This window comes from Chrysemys picta, chromosome 20 (assembly GCF_011386835.1).
Source record: "Chrysemys picta bellii isolate R12L10 chromosome 20, ASM1138683v2, whole genome shotgun sequence".
NCBI classification, from domain to species: Eukaryota; Metazoa; Chordata; order Testudines; family Emydidae; genus Chrysemys; species Chrysemys picta.
Window position 1 is genome coordinate 592,311 of NC_088810.1, and position 20,822 is coordinate 613,132.

Here is a 20,822-nt window from a genome sequence, read left to right on the forward strand (position 1 = left end):
GGCACCCAGGGTCCTGCCCCGAGGGGAGCAGCTGCCAGGGGGTTTGTCTCCTGCAGGGAGTGTCGGAGCCTGGCCGGCTGGGAGCCGGGGGGAGCCGGACGCTGGACGGAGCTGAACCCCGCAGGAGCTGCCAGGGGTGAGTTTGGGACGTCGGGGCGCTGGGAAGCACGTTCCCAGTTTATTCTCCATCTCACCCTGTGACGAACTGGGACTGTTCTTGCTGTGGTCTGTGAATGCTGACAGGGGAGTGTGGCTGGGATAGTCTGCATTGGAGGATGGGAGTCTGCCCGAAGGCGAATACCTGAGCGTGTAACGTGAGAACCCAGGAAGGGGTTGAAGGCCAGGTGACACCTTGGCCCGGGAAACTGAACAAAGGCTGTGGGAGGGGTCGCTGAGGACAGAGTTTCAGGAGCTGGCTGGGGACATGGCTGGGAGGCAGACGGGGCTCTGACCTCCCAAGGGGGCTGTGGGGCCCTGGGACCCCAAGATGGACCTAACTGGGGGGGGCCCTGTTGTCTGTGCCTGCAAGACCTGTCTTGGACTGTGTTCCTGTCGTCTAAATAAACCTTCTGCTTTACTGGCTGGCTGAGAGTCATGGTGAATCGCAGGAAGCCGGGGGGGCAGGGCCCTGAGTCCCCCATACTCCGTGACACACCCATTGTCCCGTTAACTCCAGCGGCTCCTTCTCCCAGCTCTGGGCAATAAACTCAGCCTGGTTTTCTCTGTTACACCTGGCCGGGCCGGGGCCGAGCGGGGCGCGGGTTGGGGGTCACTGCTCAGCTGGGGGTTCTGGGCCTTGAGGGGGAGCTGGGAACTCGGCCAGTGGGCAGTGACAGGGGCTGGGTGCCCCAGGGGGATACTGGGCAGTTGGGGGGCCGATCGCTGACCTGCCCAGGGCTGAGGGGAGATTGTGATGCCTGTGGGGGGGATCACGTCTGCCTGGGATTACAGACCCACAGCCGGGCCCCCTGCACCCCATTGTGTTATAACCTGGCCCCAGGCCGGCCTCCCCCCCCACCAGGACCCGGACGCAGGCCGTCCCTGCAGGCTGGGGGCTCCGGTCAGGGTACGGGGGTCGGCGTGAGGCAGCCAGACCGCGGGAGCCCCCGGCGCGATCCGGCCCCAGCAGGGCCAAGGGGACCCGGGTGCGTCTGGCCTGGAGCCCGGCCGGGCTGGGCACTCGCTGCTGCCCCCTGCTGGCGAAGTGCAGCCCAGCCCCCCCCCCCGCAGGGCTCAGCCAGACAGGGGATGCCTCAGGAGGGAGCTCTGTGCCCCCCTCCTGGAGAGCCGGGGGGCGGCCCCGCTGGGCCAGGCCTGATTTGCCCCCCTGGGCTGGAACCCCCTGGGCTTTGCCCCCCCCCCACTGCAGGGGGGGGGGGCGGGCTGGGTGGGGCCCAAGGAGCCGTATCTGGTTACGGTGCCCCAGGAGACTGGTTTAGTGGGTGTTTGGGGCCGACGGGCAGCGCTGGTTTGGACTTTGTGACCCCAACTTGTCAGTCCGGCTGGGGGGTCTGGGTCAGGCTGGGGGGGTCTGATGCCTGTTGCTGCTGGTTAAGAATTACCATACGTTCAGATTTTCCCGGACATGTCCGGCTTTTTGGGCTTCAAACCCCCATCCGGGAGGAAATCCCAAAAAGCCGGACATGTCTGGGAAAATAGGGAGGGAGGGGCCAGCGGTGCGGGGCCGGGGCTGGTGGTGTGGGGCCGGGGGCCGGGGCCGGGCCGGGGCTGACGGCGCCCCAGGGCCCGAGCCGAGCCGGGCGGGAGAGGCAGGGGCCAGAGCCTCTTGGTCTGGGCCGGCCGGCCGCTGGAGGGAGCCGCTCAGCCGGGGGAGGGGTCGGACTGGGCCGCACCCCGCCCCAGCCCCAGCTTACCTGCTGCCTCCCTGTTTCAGGCTTCCCGCGAATATTTGATTCACGGGAAGCAGGGAAGGGGGAGGAGTAGGGGGGCGGAGCGTTCAGGGGAAGGGGCGCAGTTGGGGCGGGGCCAGGGCCCCGTGGAGTGTCCTCCTTTTTTTAAATTAAAATATGGTAACCCTATGCTGGTTCCTGTTCCGCACGTGTCCTGCCTCTCGCCCTGGACTGCTTCTCTTTTCAGTGAGTCCGACTTTCCTCCTGGCCGTGCCCTGTCTGACCGCACGGGGGGGGGGGGGAATCTTCACAGGGAGGGTGGGGGCCCCGTGACCAGTCAATCCCTGCCCCTGACTCACCCCCAGTGACAAAGTGGGACTATCCTTAATGTTTCCTCTGACTACTGTGTGGGTGCCTCAGTTTCCCCTATGCAGTTCTTAGGTAGCTAGGTGGGGGGATCAGGGGGTGTGATTGGTGCAGAGCCTTAGGGGGGCCAGTGTGACGGTGTCTGCACAGAGAATGGCCAACACCCTGTCTCCTGGCAACTAATGGCCTGGGCCCCTCCCCTGCAAAGGTGCCAACTGAAGGTGTTGGAGAACAAAGAGATCAGGTGACCTCCTGGCCCGGGAAAGGGACAAAGCCCAGAGGAGAAGGGGCCGGAGGGTGAGTCAGTTTGGAGCTGGCTGGGGACCGGAGGTGAGGGCAGACGTGCATGTCTGGCTCACTGCCCCCCAGAATGGGCCCGGCTGAAGGATCCGGTTCTCTGTACGTACAAGCTCTGTTTTAGACCGTGTTCCTGCCGTCTAATAAACCTTCTATGTTCCCGGCTGGCTGAGAGTCACGTCTGACTGTGAAGTGGGGGTGCAGGACCCTCTGGCTGCCCCAGGACCCCGCCTGGGCGGACTCGCTGTGGGAAGCGCACGGAGGGGCATATGCTGAATGCTCCCAGGTCAGACCCAGGCAGGTGAAGCCATGTGAGCTCCTTGCCCTGAAGACAGTCTGCTCCGAGGGAGAGGAGGCTCCCCAGAGTCCTGCCTGGCTTTGTGGGGAGCAGTTCCCGAGCATCACCCGGGGACTGCATGACCCCTGGCCCCCCCCAGGGGATGTGTATCCCAGGACAAGCCCAGTTACGCCAGGCTCTGGGTCCCAGCACAGCCTCCATCACGCCCTGCCGGGCACCAGGGATCCACCCGCCTGCCAGGGACGGGACATGGGGCAGAACTGCGCCCCCCGGGGATGGTCCCACAGTAGTCAGCAGGTGGAAGGGGCTGGTCCTGACCATGGGCGCCAGGTTTGTATAATTTTTGGTGGTGCCCAGTGTCGTGGAAATTTCTGTCCGTTCCGGCTGAGGAATAAGAAGAGACGGACACAGCTCGCCAAGCAAGGAGCCCCGGGAGGGACGATCCGTTTATTTCAATTGCAATTGGGTTCGAGCTCATAAGTCAGCAAGAACCAAGGAAACACTTACACCAAAGCATTATATGCAGTTGACTATGATAATCTATCGCTCTATGATTGGCCAAAATTTGCCATCATTACCATACCTAATTAGCAAGCTACATGTATCTGCCCCTCTTATGACCCCTTATTGTTCATCTCCTTGCTCCCCCATTGCGTTATTTTGCAAACCAAGCAGTTAGGGATCTACAGGACGCAGGCACAGAAAGGTCCATTGTCTCCAGGTTTGGAGTTTGGCTACATTTCCTCTCCAAGGAACTTCCTGAGTTTAGACTGTCCATAGCTAACGCTGCATATCTCCCTTCTACTTTCTCCCATGTGTACGGGACAAATTTGCCCCCTGGCAGTTAAGTAGAATAATTTTATTTCACCAGAAATGGTCCAGGGCTGTCCCTACCCATACGCAAAGTATGCAGCTGAGTAGCGCACCAGGAAATTTGGGGCTCCGCCGGCTCGTGCTGGGGGGCGGTTTCCCCTGCCCCCCAAGCCTGCTCCTGCCCCCATGCTGAGGCCTGGGGCCCCCACACAGCTCCCCCACGGGGGGCCTGCGCAGGGCGCCAAAATGGCTAGGGATGGCCCAGAACGGGGCCAACCAGGGCAGGTAAGTTCCAGTAGAAACCCCTTATGCTCTCTTAGCAAATCTGACTAAATTGTCCAGAGTCCAATGATTTCAATCAGATTGTCTCTTTGCCTGGATTATTGACAGACATTGCTTTGGAAAAGGGCCCGTTTTCCCTTCAGAATGGCTGCAGAGAAACCAAGAATTCTCTTCCTCTCACTTTCCCTTTTTTAAACATTTTCACATCTATCAACTGTTCAATTCCCTCCAGCCTCGGCAGGGTTAACTTCTCACTCGCTTTCCTTAAATCACTCACTTATCTCCCAAAATGACACCTTCATCACCCCAGATACCACCCATTCATCCAGCCCAGACTTCTTTAACTTGGCGGCAAGAATACTGTGGGAGACCGTATCAAAAGCTTTGCTAAAGTCAAGGAATAACACTTCCACTGCTTTCCCCTCATCCACAGAGCCAGTTATCTCCTCATAGAAGGCAATTAGGTTAGCCAGGCATGACTTCCCCTTGGTGAATCCATGCTGACTGTTCCTGATCACTTTCTTCTCCTCCAAGTGCTTCAGAATTGATTCCTTGAGGACCTGCTCAATCTCTTTATCTCTTGCCTGCCTGCGTGTCTGGGCCTGATCCTGCTTTCCTCGCTGAACCGTCCCTTCCCATGCGCCCAGGCTTTGTTCCACTAACCATTTAGCGGGGGGGGGCTCCTCAACTAGCCCCCACCCCTCCTGGTCCCTTGTCTTCCTTCCCGTTCTCTCTGGGGGGTCATTCTGCCAGGCAGGTAGCGACCCTTTCCGACAGACGGCACTGGGGTCAGGTGTCACCTCACACTCTAGGGCACCTGCCCCCACCTACCCAATGCTAACGCAGTGTCACAAAATCCTCTAACCAATCCCACCCCCCACCTTCATTCATTTACACCCAGCAACTTTAATTCTGGAACAGACAGGGGGGGCTGTGTGCTCGCAGTAACTGCACTAGGGGGGCTGTAACTACCTGGGGGGGGCATGAGATAGTTCAGCCCAAGGACCCTGGGGGCACAGACCAGGCCAGACACTAGAGGGTTTCTACCCATGGGAGGGGAGAGGTGCTGGGGGAGGGGCGATAACTAGTGTTACCAGAGAGCTGGACAAACTGACGGGGGGGTGGGGGGGGCTTGTGACGGGGCTGGGCCAGGACAAGGGCAGGGGCCGGACTCAGCAGCTCCGGGGTCACGTCTGGTTTACATCTCACATTGCTAATGCTCATGCTTCAGGGTCTCAGCCAGCTGCCGGCAGGGGTCAGGAAGGGATCTCTTCCCAGCTGGCTGGTTCTTGCTCACACGCCCAGTGTCCAGCCGGTCGCCACGTCTGGGCTCAGGAGGGTTTTTCCCCCTGGTCAGACTGGCAGGGCCCGTGGGGGATTCCCCTCCCTCTGCAGTATGGGGCAGGTCACTGGCCGGGAGTCTCTGGGTCTCTCTCACTCCATCCCCCGCCCTGCCGCACCTGGTCCCTCCGGGCCCTGCCCACGGCACAGAACGGGCTGGGCCCTGGGGGCCGTGACACTTTGCTCTGACTTCAGGCACTGGGTGGACCTGGTGGGTGCTGGGGGGGCTGGTGGCGGGTGGGACGCAGGACTCAGACTGACCGGCTGGTCCATCCAGCCTGGCTCACTGACAGCAGAGCCCCCGGCTCGCCCCCCTCTCCTGCGGTCCCAGACCCCACGGCTGTGCTGGGCCCCCCAATGGGGGCACACGGCCAGGGCTGCGCTGGATTCCTGTGACAGACCCACTGCAACCGCTCTGGGGTCAGCCAGGGGCCCTCTGGGGAGAGACCTCGGGGAGCCCCCCACCCACCGCTGTGGGATCCCAGCGTCTCTCCTCCAGCCGCTTCCTTGGCCCCTGGCTGGACCCGAAGCCTAAGGGGGGCCCCTCCCCCCCAGGGCTGGATGCCAGCCTGTCCCAGAGCCCCCCCGGGACTAGTGACCCCCCAGGGCGGGGGGCGGTTAGTGAACTGAGCAAAGTGGCTGTAAAAGAGCAGGTGGGTCTGACACCCCCAGCAGAGACCCCCCCCCACAATACGGGATCTTCCCAGCATGCACCAGGGCACTGGGGGGGCCTCATCTCTGCAGCTGTCCCGGCTGCAGCGTCTGGGGAAATGGGGAGGGGTCAGAGACGTTACGGGGGGAGCTGGGGACACTTCCCCCACGGAGCCCACCCCCCCCCTAGAGACACAACAGCCCCGGCGAGCCCTCTCCCCACATTCCCCCCTGGTACCCTGTAGCCTCCCCCCAACACGGGGTCCCCTCCCTCCCACAGGCTGTATTGGGGGCAGATCCCCACTCCCCACATCGAGTTCGGATCCCCCCAGGCTGGTACCTACCTCATACGTGGGGCTGGTGTCTGGGGGGCTCCTGGGCGGGGTCTGGGGAAGAGAATGAGGCAGGTGGGTCACTGGACACGAGAGACGCCCCCAGCCCAGCCCAGGGGGGAGGGGAACTGATGAGCCCCAGGAGACTGGGACACTCCTGACCCCCACAGAGAGAGCGGAAAAGGGAGAGGGCTGCAGGTCAGGAGTGAGGGGCACCGGCAGAGCTGCGGGGAGCCCAGGGCTGGGCTAGCAGGGGCTGCGGGTCGGGAGTGAGGGGCACCGGCAGAGCTGCGGGGAGCCCAGGGCTGGGCTAGCAGGGGATGCGGGTCGGGAGTGAGGGGCACCGGCAGGGCTGGGCTAGCAGAGAACTGTGGGTTGGGAGTGAGGGGCCCCATGTGACGAAGCAGGAATTTTTCATAATATTTTGGATGACTATTATGTGTGCCTCAGTTTCCCCTAGGGGGTGCCTGGTTAACGAGGTGGGGGAAGGGTTCTTCTCTCCTTGCAGAGACCAGCCTGCCCGACGCCGGGCTGCCTGGGGCCTGGGCACAACGGACAGCCCCAGAAGACAACATCCCATCCCATTGCCTGGGCATTTGGCGCCTAGCAACAAATACCCAGGGATGCTCCCACCCCTTAGGAGACCCTTAGGAGGCTTGCAGGGGGGTGGGGGGGCAGGACCAGGAGGGGCTGCGGGGTCGTTACGTGTGGGCTGCTGGAAGCAGGAGGCGGCTGGCCTGGGACTGCAGAGGGCTCAGGGGGGCTCTGGGCTCCGGCTTGACCCAGGGGGCCCAGGCTGTAACTGTCCGTTCTCGACGCTGGGTCCGGACACCCAATAACCCGCCTGTGTTCACCCGCTGGCTGAGTCACTGCAGAGTGGGGGGGGCTCCCGTTGGGGGTTCGAGTCTCCCCGAGGTGTCCTACCATAGGGGCGGGAAGTGGGGATGCCGGAGGTGCTGCAACACCACCAGGTTTTGCGGCCAGCGTCCCGGCCACCAGCCCCACGCCTGGGGCTCCGCACCCTCCCCAACTGTGGCCCCAGCCTCCGCCACCTCACACCCGTCTGTGTCCCCCCCTCCCAGAGCCACGGCTCCTGACCCCAGCTTTAGGGGGCGGTGAGAGGCACGGACGGGGTAAGGGGGGGTACAGCTCAGCACCCCCACTCCAAAAACTGTCCCAGCACCACTGTGTCCTACCCAGGGGGGCTCCTGGTGTGACCCAGAGGGCTGCAGGCTCCGAGGGTCGGCCCCCGGGGCAGGGAAACTGAGGGTCTGAACCCAGGGAGAGTGGGACCCCAAGGACCAGCAGGCTGACGGGGTCCCCAGGGACCGTCCCAGAGCCGGGTGAGGGCACCGGCCTGCAGAGCTGTGACACCCCGGCTGTGGTCTGGGAAGGGGGGACCCCAGGGCTGGGACAGCAGGAAACCTGAGGACCTGTCACTCACCGCTGGGCCTGCCCGGGCTGCGGGGGGCTGGTTCTCGTACTCTGGGGGGGTCATCTCACCCCGCCTGGGGGTCTTGCTCTGGCGGCCTGAACCTGGGGGGGGGGAATCATCAGAGGTGCTGGAATTGGGGTGCTGCCTTCCAGGCCCCCCCCGCTCTAACCCACCAGACCCCCCCCTCCGAGCTGGGGATAGAACCCAGGAATCCTGGCTCACCGGTGGGGGGGCAGGGGGAGGCTGTTACTCACAGAGGAAATAGACCCCGACTCCAACCAGCGCCGCCCCTGCCAGTGACCCAATGACGATCCCAGCGACGGCCCCGGCAGAGAGACCTGGACGAGGGGGGTCTGGAGGAGAGACGTGTGTGGGGGGAAGTGGATCAGATGGTTCAGCCACAATCCCCCCACCCTGCGCCCTGCAGCCCAGACCCCCTAGCGCTGCACTGGGGCCCGCAGAGGGTGAGCGCCCCTGTCATGGAGTGTGGAGGGGACACAAGGCCCTGTCCCCCCGCCCCCCCCGGCTTCCTGCGATTCACCATGACTCTCAGCCAGCCAGTAAATCAGAAGGTTTATTTAGACGACAGGAACACAGGAACAAGACAGGTCTTGCAGGCACAGACAACAGGACCCCCCTCAGTTAGGTCCATCTTGGTGTCCCAGGGCGCCCCAGCCCCTTGGGAGGTCAGAGCCCCGTCTGCCTCCCAACCATGTCCCCAGCCAGCTCCTGAAACTCCCCCTTCAGCGACCCCTCCCACAGCCTTTGTTCAGTTTCCCCGGCAAAGGTGTTACCTGGCCTCTAACCCCTTCCTGGGTTCTCACAGTTACATGCTCAGGTATTCTCCTTCGGGCAGTCTCCCATTCCCCAATGCAGACTATCCTAGCCACACTCCCCTGTCAGCATTCACAGACCACAGTAAGAACAGTCCCAATTCCTCACATCTCTCCCCCCTTCGAGACCAAACTGAGTGGGGTCACTTTAGCCAGTGACCCGGGGAAGTTCGAACCTACCCCCGTTCCCATGGATGCCCCCGCATCCCTCCCATTCCTTGGTGAGAATTACACCAGGCCCCTCCAGTTTCACGCCCCCCCTTAGGTCGGGGGTGCTCGGTGGCACTCGCAGTTCGCATGTGGGAAGGTTTATGCGGCCTGTGCCCTTTTCCCACCCCAATACCCCTGGGGTTCCAACTGGACTGTGGTCTTCTCCCAGCGCTCCAGTCTGGAGGTCTGTGCTTTGGGCTCTCTTGGTTCAGAGCCGCCCTTTTAACCTTGGCCACCCTCCGGAAAGGATCCTTTATGCTGGGCAAGGGTCCTAAAGCTGTTTTCCTCTTGTCCCAGGCCTTCCTCCCCCTCTGACAGGGGTCACAGGATCGGCAGTACTGTCGGACAGTAACAAAGACCCCAGGCCAGTAAAAGCTCCGTAGCAGCCTCTGCTGGGTACGCCAGGTTCCCTGGTGCCCTGAGAGGGGAATGTCATGGGCCCGGCACAGCAGCTGGCGGCGATACTTCTGGGGTACCACCAGCTGCCTCCTGATCCCCCCTGACTCCATTTTCCCTGGGGGAGCCCATTCTCGGTACAGGAACCCCTTCTCCCACAGGAACTTTTTCCGGCCACCTCTCCCCATGGTCTGTACCGCACTGAGGTCGGCCAGGTCCCTTATCTTCCGCAAGGAGGGATCTTTCTGCACCTCGGCCTGGAACTCAGCAGCTGGGACAGGGATGGCCACCTGCTCTTTCTCGCCGGCTGGGTCTGAAGCCGCAGCCTCCCTGAGCCGTGTCTCTCAGTGTTCCCTCCCCACCAGGTTAGGGTCCTGTGCCTTGGGCAAGGCACCCTCCCCAAGGCCAGGGCGCAGTGCCCCTCACCGGCTCTGACTGCGGGTCACAACCAGTGCCCTTTGGGGGTTGCTTGGCCAGTCCTCCAGGTCCCCCCCCCATCAACACCTCAGTGGGCAAATACGGGTGTATCCCCATTTCCTTGGGGCCCTCCTTGGCTCCCCACTTCAGGTGTACCCTCGCCACGGGCACCTTGAATGGGGTCCCGCCCACCCCCGTCAGGGTCAGGTAGGTGTCGGGCACCACCAGATCTGGGGCCACCACCTCGGACCGGGCCGGTGTCACCTCTGCGCCCGTATCCCAGTATCCATTGACCTTCCTCCCATCCACCTCCAGGGGAACAAGGTACTCTCTCCGGAGGGACAGTCCCGCATCCACCATATAAACCAAAAACCCTGAGTCTGGAGCATCCAGCCCCGCAGAGGAGCTGGCCTGGAGCTCTCCTCCCTCCTTAGCAGGTGGTACTCTGCCAGCCCCCCTGGCCGGGGAATGCTGCCTCTCGCCGGGCTGGGTCTCTACCCAGTCAACCCTCTGTGGGTTTGGCCTGCTCAGTCTGTCCCTGAGCCTGGGGCACTGGGCCCGTATGTGGCCTTTCTGGCCACAGTGATAGCAGCCCATGTCCCGTGGGTCCCCTCGAGCGGGTCGGATGGCCCTGACGCCGGATGTTCCCCTTTGGTGGGGGTTCTCCATATTTCCCCGCTGGGAGGTCCCATGGTGACTCTCGCTCTGCGCTGTGACGGGCCTGTTCCTTTGGGACTCCTCCCGGTTATCCCCTGCCTGACTGTTCACAAACTCGTCGGCCAGCTGGCCTGCGTGCTGCGGGTTCTCTGGCTTTTGGTCCATCAACCATCGCCTCAGGTCGGATGGGCACTGCTCATACACGTGCTCCAGTACGAATAGGTCAAGCAGGTCCTCTTTAGTCTGGGCCCCAGCTGTCCACTTGCGGGCATACCCCTGCGCCCGGTTGGCCAGTTGTAGGTATGTGACCTCACGGGTTTTACGCTGACTCCGGAACCTTTGCCGGTACATCTCAGGGGTCAGCCCCAACTCGCGGAGCAGGGCCTTTTTGAACAGTTCGTAGTCCCCTGTCTCCACCCCTTTCAGTCGGCTGTACACCTCCCTGGCTGTGGGGTCCACTGAGGGGATGAGACACTGGAGCCTGTTGGCAGGGTCAACCTGGAGCAGCTCGCAGGTATTCTCAAAGGCCGTCAGGAAGGTATCCATGTCCTCCCCCTCCTTACGCTGGGCCAGGAAGCACTGATCAAAGCTCTTTGCAGTCTTGGGTCCCCCCTCGCTCACCGTAGCCAGGGCCCCACTGCTCCTCGGCCTGGCCAGTTCCAGCTCATGCTGACGTTGTTTCTCCTTCTCCTCCCGCTCCTGCTTCAGTTCTTGCTGCCTTAACTCGAGCTCTTCCCGTCTCAGCTCCCTGTCATATTCCAGTCGCAACCGCTCCCGGGACAGGGAGCTCCGCCGGGACGATCCCCTGCTGGCCGCCGGGGTCAGGGTGTCCTCGGTATTCGCTGGGCTTCCCCCAACCCCTCCCCTAGGTATAGGTAGGCAGGGTCTCAGGATGTCCTCGGCAGCAGTCTGACCCCTCCCAGCCAGGTCAGGCCCCGGGGCCCACGCTGTATCCGCCGGGCGGCTTCCCTCAGGGACAGGGCTCGGTTCATCCAAGCGATCCCTCTCCTCCAGCTGGGCAATGAGCTGTTCTTTGGTGAGCCTCCCAATGTGCAGCCCCCTCTGCCTGCACAGCTCCACCAGGTCGCTCTTAAGGCGTTTAGCATCCATCCTCCTGCTGGCCACTCGCCGGCCTGTGCTCTCCGCTTTCCACCGTTCCAGGGGGACCCCTAGTGTGCCAGCCCCTCTTCAGGTCACCACCTCTCTGCCAGGGTCGAGCTGCAGACTCCTCCGCCCCTGGGATCGCTCGCTGCGATCCCCCAGGGGACCCTGTTACTCCAACAGTCCTTCTCGCTGGTCACACACTCCTAGGGGTTAATCGCCCCCTGACACCGTCCCCCCTCTGTTTTACTGCTCCCCAGTCACTTACTGCAAGAAGCGCCATTCACGGGGTGCCGTACATCCCACCGCTGCCACCAGTTGTCACGGAGTGTGGGGGGACACAAGGTCCTGCACCCCCGACTTCCTGCGATTCACTATGACTCTCAGCCAGCCAGTAAAGCAGAAGGTTTATTTAGATGACAGGAATACAGTCCAAGACAGGTCTTGCAGGCACAGACAACAGGATCCCCCCCAGTTAGGTCCATCTTGGGGTCCCAAGGGCCCCACAGCCCCCTTGGGAGGTCAGAGCCCTGTCTGCCTCCCAGCCATCTCCCCAGCCAGCTCCTGAAACTCTCCCTTCAGCGACCCCTCCCACAGCCTTTGTTCAAAAACAACAAGGAGTCTGGTGGCACCTTAAAGACTAACAGATTTATTTGGGCATAAGCTTTCATGAGTAAAAACCTCACTTCTTCGGATGCATAGAGTGAAAGTTACAGATGCAGGCATTATATACTGACATGTGGAGAGCAGGGAGTTACTTCGCAAGTGGAGAACCAGTGTTGACAGGGCCAATTCAATCAGGGTGGATGTTGTCCAATCCCAATAATAGATGAGGAGGTGTCAATTCCAGGAGAGGAAAAGCTGTTTCTGTAGTGAGCCAGCCACTCCCAGTCCCTATTCAAGCCCAGATTAATGGTGTTGAATTTGCAAATGAATTTTAGTTCTGCTGTTTCTCTTTGAAGTCTGTTTCTGAAGTTTTTTTGTTCAATGATAGTGACTTTTAAATCTGTAATCTGGGCTTGAAGTTTCATCCTCTTCCTCGAGTGACTCAAGTGAGAATGATTCTGGTGCATCAGGAACCGGCCGTCCTTCTTCGTGGGGTACTGGGCGTATAGCTGATGGAATGTTTGGATAATGCACAGTCCACTTTTTCTTCTTTGACACACCTTTCCCAACTGGAGGCACCATGCAGAAGTAACAATTGCTGGTATGATCTGTTGGCTCTCTCCAAATCATTGGCACTGCAAAAGGCAGAGATTTCCTTTTCCTGTTCAACCACTGGCGAAGATTTGTTGCACAAGTGATGCAGCATATGTGTGGGGCCCACCTCTTGTCCTGAGCTCCAATTTTGCAGCCAAAAGAAAGGTGATAGGCTTTCTTAACCATAGTGGTTATACTGCGCTTTTGTGATGCAAAAGTCACTTCACCACAAACATAGCAGAAGTTATCTGCACTGTTCACACAAGTACGAGGCATCTCTGCTCATTTTGGCTAAACAGAAATGTGTCCCTTTGCAAAATCAAACACTGACAAATAAGAGAGCACAACACTGTGTGATTTCTAGAGCTGATTTAGGGCAATTTGTTCAGCAGAGTGATGTAAGCTTCGTTATGATTGCATCATCCATGACTTCTAGGAATAACATGATGCAATTCATATCATGTATGATGCAATACCAGCTTCAGATTGCATCATTCATTGTTTTGCCTAAAAAGCAAGTACTGTCCAAACCCAGTCACAGATTTATTCATAGATCCAGTCAAAGATGTATTTTAGTCATTTCTGGTTTAAATTGAGATCCCTTCCCTTTATAACTCACTTATCCTCCGCCATTCCCAAGTCAAGGGTCGTATATACTGACCCAATAGCATATCTTGAAAACTAGAGCCAATCAACAATTTTAACCATCATTTTCGTTCTCAGTGACCCAGAATTAGTAAAGTTTGACTACATTTATTTCAGAAGCATTTTGGCTGTAGAGCTGTGTAGCCTGTCCCTCATCGCCAATAGCACCACTAGTTAAACACTAGGAAAGCAGGTCTGTAATTCACTGCTGGGACAGCTCTGCCCGCGGCATCTGGAGAGTCCAGCGGGTTCAGGTTACTGTACCATGGGCATGGCTGACTTTCCCAGTCTGGGGTCGGGGCCCCATCACACCCCTGGCTGTACACACAAGAGACAGACCCTGACCCAGAGCTCACAGTCTAAGCAGCCAGCCACTAAGGAGCTTCCCCTGCTCCATAGCCTTGTCTGTACTGGAGAAGAGCCAAGGTCCCCAATGGCCCAGTGCAGGCACAACCTTAGCAAGACCTCCTACAGAAAGGGAGCCATGAGGCAACAACCCTGCCATTCTCACAACTTTCTCCAGGTGCACACTGCATTCCTCTCTCAAAGCTTATTGGGATTTGCCAGGACAGGGGGCTTAAGAGCGACCTCTCACAGCTGATGGCATGGGGTCTTCAGCAACCACAGAATCCATGGCCAGGGTAACATGTCCCAGCCCGAAAATGGTACTTCCAGCAGCACAGTGCCCCCTACTGCCACACTGGGGTATTGGGGCCTGCACTGACTGCAAGGAGAGAGTGCCCCCATTCACATCCCCACCTTGTTCCCTACCCTACAGTGCCTCATACTGCCACACTGGGGTATTGGGGCCTGCACTGACTGCAAGGAGAGAGTTCCCCCATTCACATCCCCACCTTGTTCCCTACCCTACAGCGCCTCATACTGCCATGATGGGGCACTGGGGCCCGCACTGACTGCAAGGAGAGAGTGTCTCCATTCACATCCCCACCTGGCTCTGTGTAATACAGCTCCCTCTAGTGCCATGATAGGGTACTGGGTCCAGCACTGACTGAGTGGGGAGAGCACCCCCTAATAGACCCCAACCCACTGACTGTAGCACAGCAACCCCTAACACTGCACTTGGGCATTGACTGCAAGGGAAGAGCATCTCTATTGAGCTCCCACCCCACTCCCTGTAGCAACCTGGGTTTTTACTAAGGCCAACTGTTAGGAATGGTATCCAGAAGTCCAGACACCTGCCATTGGACCGCTCCTATGGTGCATATTGAGGTGTCTAGTATTAGAAAAATAGATCTGGCTAAGAATCAGAAATAAACAAGCCAGACATACTTTATCACATGTTTCATTACCCTGTCAGTGGCTCATGTGAAAGCCGCATCTGCTGCCCACCTGGAGAAACCTCCAGCAAGCAGATTAGTAATAACCTTTCCATAACAGCTCCCCTATAAATACCTGAGGGCTGGGGCTTGTTCTTTTCTGTCCAACAGCCTGGAGAGAAGTATGACAATGTGGCTCGTGCTGGCGTTGCTTGCGGCGGCAGGTAATTATGTTGTATGCAGCCAGGCTAGCTTGTGGAGCTCGGTAGTGACGAGTGGCAGGGACATAGCTGCAAAGTCAGAGTGAAATTAAACAGGCTCCAGCTAAGGATTAAAATGAAACAAAGTGTAATTTCTGCCGGAGCTAGTGCATTAGTAATGGAGCAGCTGAAACCTCTGGGTTCACCTGGGCATCGCTGCGTCCATGCTCTGTATTAGGGATGGATGAAGGGCCAGGTCCTCTGCTGTGTCCTGCCTCTGTCCAGCAGGAGTGGAGACGTGTGTTGACTAATATATGCTGGGCTAGTGCTTATATAACTCACATTATCAATAGGTATATATCAGTAAGTATTAAAACACATAAGAGCAATATAACAGTTACATAGCCTAGAGTGGCCTATGCTTGTTATAGAACCCTGCTCACTTATGCTAAGTATCCCATAGCCCCTTCCATTTTCTAAAGAAAGTTTTGGCTTAAGCAAATAGGGAAGCTGTCAAGCCCAGGACAGATGACAGTTTTACCATAGCACCAGATAAGGAATTGCTCTTATAGGCCTATACTGGAATGTCCCTAAGGAAAAGGACAAGACATGATTGTTCTACCCTCTCTCAGGTCTGGTCTATACTACCCGCCTGAATCGGCGGGTAGAAATCGACCTCTCGGGGATCGATTTATCGCGTCCCGACGGGACGCGACAATCGATCCCCGAATCGGCGCTCTAACTCCACCAGCGGAGGTGGTAGTAAGCGCCGCCGACAAAAAGCGGCAGAAGTCGATTTTGCCGCCGTCCTCACAACGGGGTAAGTCGGCTGTAATACGTCGAATTCAGCTACGCTGTTCACGTAGCTGAATTTGCGTATCTTAAACCGACTCCCCGCTGTAGTGTAGATGTACCCTCAGACCCAGGAGGTGCCTTCATGCTCTTTGGTCCCTGGAATGCAAGTCTTCAGAACAAAGAGATAAGGGGTAGGACATGGTACCAGGAAAACAAGGTAGAAAGCGGATTAGTTAAATCTAGTTTCAGATGACATACAGAGTACCTTGTACTTGTAAACAGACAGGGTATAAAAAGATGGCTTTAGGGGCGTAACTTCGTGAGCACACCTTCCGTGTTAGGTGAATGTAACAACGCTGAATGAGACGGCTTCCTGGAGACTGGTATCGTATAGAACCTTTTCCCTGTACTATCTTATTACTGGCTTTCAGCAATAAACCTCGCTGATCCTGGTTATTCGGTCACTTGAATCTACCTCATAACAAACCGAAGTGTAGTCAAGCAACTGCCTATGCATCTCTGCCTCCCAGCCATCTCTCCAGCCTCCTTCCAGCACTCTCCCCTCAGCGACCCCTCCCACAGCCTTTGTTCAGTTTCCGGGCCCCGGAGTCATCTGACCTCCAACCCCCTCCTGGGTTCTCATGTTACAAGCTCAGGTATGTTCCCTTGGGCCGGCTCCCATCCCCCGATGCAGACCATCCTAGTCACACTCCCCTGTCAGCATTCACACACCACAGTAAGAACAGTCCCAGTTCGTCACATCTCTCCCCCCTTCGAGACCGAACTGAGCAGGGTCACTTTAGCCAGTGACCCGGGGAAGTTCGAACCTACCCCCGTTCCCATGGATGCCCCCGCATCCCTCCCATTCCTTGGTGAGAATTACACCAGGCCCCTCCAGTTTCACGCCCCCCCCTTAGGTCGGGGGTGCTTGATGGCACTCGCAGTTCGCATGTGGGAAGGTTTATGCGGCCTGTGCCCTTTTCCCACCCCCATACCTCTGGGGCTCCAACTGGGCTGTGGTCTTCTCCCAGCGCTCCAGTCTGGAGGTCTGTGCTTTGGGCTCTCTTGGTTTAGAGCCGCCCTTTTTACCTTGGCCACCCTCTGGAAAGGCTCCTTTATGCTGGGCAAGGGTCCTAAAGCTGTTTTCCCCTTGTCCCAGGCCTTCCTCCCCCTCTGACAGGGGTCACAGGATCCGCAGTACTGTCGGACAGTAACAAAGACCCCAGGCCAGTAAAAGCTCCGTAGCAGCCTCTGCTGGGTACGCCAGGTTCCCTGGTGCCCTGAGAGGGGAATGTCATGGGCCCGGCACAGCAGCTGGCGGCGATACTTCTGGGGTACCACCAGCTGCCTCCTGATCCCCCCTGACTCCATTTTCCCTGGGGGAGCCCATTCTCGGTACAGGAACCCCTTCTCCCACAGGAACCTTTTCCGGCCACCTCGTCCCATGGTCTGTACCGCATTGAGGTCGGCCAGGTCCCTTATCTTCCGCAAGGAGGGATCTTTCTGCACCTCGGCCTGGAACTCAGCAGCTGGGACAGGGATGGCCACCTGCTCTTTCTCGCCCGCTGGGTCCGAAGCTGCAGCCTCCCTGAGCCGTGTCCCTGGGCGCTCCCTCCCCACCAGGTTAGGGTCCTGCGCCTCAGGCAAGGCACCCCCCCCAAGGCCAGGGCGCAGTGCCCCTCGCCGGCTCTGACCGCGGGTCACGACTAAGGCGGTCTGGGGGCTGCTTGGCCAGTCCTCTAGGTCCCCCCCCATCAACACCTCAGTGGGCAAATGGTGGTGCACTCCCACGTCCTTGGGGCCCTCCTTGGCCCCCCATTTCAGGTGTACCCTCGCTACGGGAACCTTGAATGGGGTCCCGCCCACCCCGGTCAGGGTCAGGAAGGTGTTGGGCACCACCCGATCTGGGGCCACCACCTCGGGCCGGGCCAGTGTCACCTCTGCGCCCGTGTCCCAGTATCCATAAACTTTCTTCCCATCCACCTCCAGGGGAACAAGGCACTCGCTCCGCAGGGACAGCCCCGCGCCAACCCTGTAAACGGAGAACTTTGAATCCGGAGCATCTGGCCCCCCAGAGAAGCTGGCCTGGGGCCCTTCTCTTTCTTGAGCAGTTGATAAGCTGCCAGCCCCTCTTGCGTGAGAAGCCTGCCCCTCGTCCGTCTGGGCCTCTACCAAGTTAACCCGGTGCGGGTTCGGTCTGCTCAGTCTGTCCTTGAGCTTGGGGCACTGGGCCCGAACGTGGCCTCTTCGGCCGCAGTAATAGCAGCTCATGTCCCATGGGTCCCCTCGAGCCGGTCGATTGTCCCTGACGCTGGGCATTCCCCGTGGGAGGGGATTCCCCATATTCCCCCTTTGGGAGGTCCCAGGGTGACTCTCTCTCTGCATCGCGGCGGGCCTGTTCCTTTGGGGCTCCTCCCTGCCACCCCCTGACCGGCTCTTTACAAACTCATCAGCCAGCTGCCCTGCGTGTCGCGGGTTCTCTGGCTTTCTGTCCACCAACCACAGCCTCAGGTCGGAGGGGCACCGCTCATACAGTTGCTCCAGTACCAGCAGTTTAATCAGGTCCTCCTTCGTCTGGGCCCCACCAGCCCACTTGCTGGCGTATCTTTCCATGCGGACGGCTAGTTGCAGATATGAGATCTCAGGGGTTTTATCCTGACTCCGGAACCTTTCCCGGTACATCTCAGGAGTCAGCCCAAACTCACGTAGCAGGGCCTTTTTGAATAGTTCGTAGTCCCCTTTCTCTGCCTCTCCCAGTTGGCGGTACAATGCCACGGCTTTGGGGTCCAGTAAGGGGGTAAGGACCCGGAGTTTGTCCGCGGGATCAACCCGGTGCAGCTCGCAGGCCGTCTCAAAGGCCTCCAGGAAGTCATCCATGTCCTCCCCCTCCTTGTATGGGGCCATGATGCACTTATCAAAGCTCCGTGCAGTCCTGGGTCCCACCTCACCCACCACAGCCGGGGGTTCGCTGCCCTTCAATCTCGCCAGTTCCAGGTCATGCTGACGCTGTCTCTCATTCTCCTGTCTCTGTCTCTCTTCATGCTGTCTCTGTCTCTCATTCTCCTCCCGTTCATGCTGTCTCTGTCGTTCACGATCCTCCAGCTCTCTCAGTTTTAGCTCTTTCTCCCATTCCAGCCAATTCCGCTCCACGGATGCCGAACGTCGCCGGGAGGATCCTCTGCTGGCCGGCGGGCTTCGCCGGGGGGATCCCCTGCTGGCCGGCGGGGTCACGGCGCCTTCAGTATTTGCTGGGCTCCTCCCCACCCTTCCCCTAGGCATAGGAAGGAGGGGTCTCGGGAAGCCCTCAGCAGCCGGCTGACCACTCCCAGCTGGGACAGACACTGGTGCCTGCGCTGCATTTGCCAGGCTGCTTCCCTGAGACACAGGGATCAGTTCATTCGCGCGATCTTCCGCCTCCAGCTGGGCAATGAGCTGTTCTTTGGTGAGCCTCCCAATGCGCAGCCGCCTCTGCTTGCACAGCTCCACCAGGTCGCTCTTAAGCCGCTTGGCATACATCTTCCTGCTGGCCACTCACCGGCCTGTGTGCTCACAGCTCCCCACAGTTCCCAGGGGGACCCCTAGTGTGCCAGCCCTTCTCGAGGTCACCGCCTCTCTGCCAGGGTCGAGCTGCAGACTCCTCCGCCCCTGGGACCACTCGCTGCGATCCCCCCGGGGAACCCTGTTACTGCAAAAGTCCTTCTCGCTGGTCACACACTCCCAGGGGTAATAACCGTCTCTCGCCCACTCTTCAGCAGGCCTGGTCCCCGTCAATCCCCCTTCGTTTTACTGCTCCCCAGTCACTTACTGCAGGAAGCGCCGTCCACGGGGTGCAGTAGATCCCACCGCTGCCACCAGTTGTCACCGAGTATTGGGGGACTCAGGGCCCGGCACCCCCGGCTTCCTGCGATTCACCATGACTCTCAGCCAGCCAGTAAAGCAGAAGGTTTATTTGGATGACAGGAATACAGTCCAAGACAGGTCTTGCAGGCACAGACAACAGGACCCCCTCAGTTAAGTCCAGCTTGGGGTCCCAGGGCATTCCAGCCCACCCCCCTTCGGGGGGGTCAGAGCCATCTCTGTCTCCCAGCCATCTCTCCAGCTCGCTTCCAGCACTCTGCCCTCAGCGACCCCTCCCACAGCCTTTGTTCAGTTTCCCGGGCTCAGGAGTCACCTGGCCTTCAACCCCTTCCTGGGTTCTCATGTTACACACTCAGGTATGCGCCCTCCGGCAGATCCCATCCTCCAATGCAGACTATCCCAGCCCCACTCCCCTGTCAGCATTCACAGACCACAGTGAGAACAGGCCCAGTTCGTCACAGGCCTGCAACCCCCTTCCTGGGTTCTCACGTTACATGCTCAGGTATCTTCCCTCAAGGCCAGTCTCCCATCCCCCAATGCAGACCGTCCCAGCCAAACTCCCCACTCAGCATTCAAAGACCACATTAAGAACAATCCCAGTTCATCACAGGGGCCCCACGGCAGAGACAGACGTGCTAAGGCTCCGAGAGGTGCGGCTCCAGGAGGTGGAGGGGCCTGACCCCGGGAGAGAGTGGACCCCCGAGAAGGGCTGTCACACTGAAAGGGGCACCCCCCACGGAACGCATGGGGCCAAGAGTGGGCACGATCTGTGAGTCCGTGACATAAGGCAAAGCGCCACATTTATTGGTAATACATGTATCAATCAATTAATATATTACACTCATGCACTCACACAAGCACACTCTGTCTTGTTGTTGTTACCAATTAGTTGCTCCCCTTCACTGCACTGGCCAGGTGAGTTAGATGTGGGAGGGGTGGAGCCGGGCTTCTGCCGATCCGGATTGATGCTCCCGTGTTGACAAGATGAGACCCGTGGTCCTCTGCAAGACACCTCACATTTATAGCAGCTTTTCTCTTATGCAAATCTGTACCAGCTTCAAAATCCGTGTCTGTGTCCATTGGTCCTTTGTGCTGCTTCTCTCTGGGGGTTGTCCCAATGCTGTTCAAAGAGGGTGTTTTCAAAAGAAGGTACTTGCTTCTAACGTCCCTCCCCTCCCCCCGAGGCCATCAATATGTCTGATCTTCTTTAGTGAGCCCACTTGACACGTTTTATTGTCCTTGGGTCTGGCTCCCAGCCCCTCTTCAAGAGTTGCAGCTGTCTGGAGGTGCTGCCTCCCGCCTTCCTCATCCACACCTCCTTCATTCAACAGGGCAATTGATTACAAAGTGTGGGTGGATGGGGGGCCCGGGGGAAGAGCTCTTGTTCTACTGCTAGCAAAAAGACATTTTTCTTTTATCTTATTCTATCCTTAGGGGCTATAACATTATACCAAGGCTCATCAGAACAAGGTTTCTATATGAGACTTTGATACAAAGTCCCATGAAAACAGAGGTCCCACATGGGTAGACCCACTACAAGGTTACATGAAGAGGCACAATATAAAGTC